Source organism: Cibotium barometz, chromosome 42 (assembly GCF_041138505.1).
Source record: "Cibotium barometz isolate CiBa-2024 chromosome 42, ASM4113850v1, whole genome shotgun sequence".
NCBI classification, from domain to species: Eukaryota; Viridiplantae; Streptophyta; class Polypodiopsida; order Cyatheales; family Cibotiaceae; genus Cibotium; species Cibotium barometz.
This window is the reverse complement of record NC_141087.1, coordinates 4,124,392-4,126,740: the sequence shown is the minus strand read 5'-3', so window position 1 is coordinate 4,126,740 and position 2,349 is coordinate 4,124,392. Positions and strand designations below refer to the sequence as shown.

Genomic DNA, 2,349 nt, shown 5'->3' with positions numbered 1-2,349 from the left:
ACTGCAAGGAGCATGCCATCAAGTGCCAGCTACTACACATATGCCTCAACAAAATGGAGTTGTGGAATGCAACCATACAACAGAAATGGAAAAGTGTGTGATGAAAGGGAAAGGGTAACCAGGCTCTTTTTGGGATGAAGCAGTCAACACTACAATTTGCATTCTCAATAGATCCTACACAAAGGTGCTTAGAAGGATCACACCATATGAGGCCTATTCAGGTAAGAAACCTTCATGTTCTCATTTTTTTAGCATTCAGTTGTGAATGTTACAATCATTGTCACGTAGGCTGTAACGCCTATGACCATCGAGACGGACCGGATGGCAGCGCCGCTCGGCCGAAGAGTCGAGGCCATCCAGGGTTCAGTGGGAGAGGACGCCCGTGCGGAGACATGGACGGCTGGGCTAGTGTGGACGGTAGGCCACACACTTTATAGCCCGGGAATGAGGAGGTAATCCTCATTCTCCTCTATGGCTGGTGGGTGGTGAACTAGTCGCCGATCCCTCCGTTGTGAGGGCACCCGCAGTGGTGCTACACGCACGTCACATTGGTATCAGAGCGAGGTTGAGTGATTCGTGACTATCGCGTACGAAACGGCCCCATGCAACTGTAAGGTTGTGCTACTCTTTTGCAAAAAGGTGAGTCAACTCCTACTTTGCACTGTTCATCTTCTTCTCCAATTCTGTGTGCTGGAGAAATTGGAAAGCTAAAAAGGTGCACTTTTCTCTCTCTCTCTCTCGTTCCTCCCCCACTCCCTCTCCTTCTTCGTTGTTGTGACACGGGGAGGAAGCGGGCTGTTTTACGGAGGCATACATGATGTGAGCCTGTTGTGTTTTGCAAGACGCGAAGCACAAGAGGGGGGGAGGGAGGCGGCTGTCCCAAATATCGAAACGAGGAGGGGGGGCGGCTATTTCTGTCCGCAAATTTCAGAAAGGGGGGAGGGGGGTGTGGCGTTGTGTGTGTGGTAGTCCAGAACCAAAGGGGAACTGGGCACAGGGGGTAGATGTGCTGCGGCGGCAGCATTGTGGCAAGACAATTTGGGGGCGTCAGAGCACCCCCCACCGCCCATCTTCTCTTTGGAGGACCAGATTGAGCGCTCCCCTGATGCAGCATTTGGCGAATCACCTTCCAGATTCTCCGCCGATTCTAGGTTTGAAGAAGCCAGGTCCCCGCCTTCAAGATCCCCTTTTTTGAACTCGGGAAGCCGGACTCCCACCACTTCTGTGATGCCAAATGGAGAAACGGGACCTGCCTCTTTGTTTGGCTCGCCACTGTTCCAGAGTTTTCAACAATACAAAAGCCCTGGCAGTCTGAATTGGTGGTCCTCTCCATTCAAAGAAGGCCAGAGCCCTGACGCAATGTTTGGGAGGGATGGCGGCAGCCCGGTTTCTGGCGTTGTGCAACAGCCACAGCAATCGGTCTGCTTACGTTGCCAGCAATGAGAGAGATCGTGGGACCTGAGTCGTGCTTCCAATTTGACGGAAATGCAGCGGGGATCAGTGATGATGGCGATGAATGGGTAACCGTTTTTGGCTTTGGAGCAGATGATACAAACATCGTTATGCGTGAGCTTGAAAAGTGTGGTGTGATTTCAAGACACGTCCCTGGTCCGGGAGGCGCAAATTGGATTCATGTTCGGTTTCAGTTTACTACTTGCTCGTGCCGTCGACCTTCGTGGATCGTTGCATCGCGGACGTTTTTTCGACGGGGACGAGAGTCTTGTTGCAGGGGCTGACTATTACTCTTTCTTTTACTGTTGCTGTTGTGTATTTCTGGTTTATTGTATTGTTTACATTGCAAGTAAATAAAAATGTCTGCTCGTCCCAGTGTGTCTCCACCTACTAGTCCGGTAGGTTTTTCAGGACTTCTCTCCTCGATCGCGGGCCTTACCCCGATCGAGTTGGCTGGCCGTAGACACCAGGCCGTCTCCCGTTCGGAGGGGCACTCTCCGGGCACGTCTCGTGACCCACAGGCGCCTTCCACATCTCGTGACCCTGCCCTTGACCTTGGCATGCCCGAAGGAGGCCGCCGACCTGGCTGACCCCACTCTGGCCGATGAGCTAGATTATATGGACAATGACGTCGCCGAGGGGGGCGATGACCTCTTGGTAGACCATGACTTTGACAGGTACCTTACTGACCTTGCCGACATCCTCACGGAGACGGAGCGCTCTAGTGGGATGTTTAGATATGTTAACACGCAATTGACGACCTTACAGAGGGTCTAGGATGACGTTGTCATGATGCTGCAGGGCATCTCCACACGCCTAGATGTGTTGTCCGCTATTTCGACATCTTCTCCTCTTCCTCGTGATAGATGCCCGTCTGCGACACGCATGAGCACAGCC

General features: G+C 52.7%; 1 pseudogene; it reads left to right on the top strand.

Moving 5' to 3' along the window:
* Positions 1-300: 300 nt before the first annotated feature.
* Positions 301-1,736, top strand: LOC147614079 (nuclear pore complex protein NUP35-like; annotated as a pseudogene).
* The last annotated feature ends 613 nt before the right edge of the window (positions 1,737-2,349 follow it).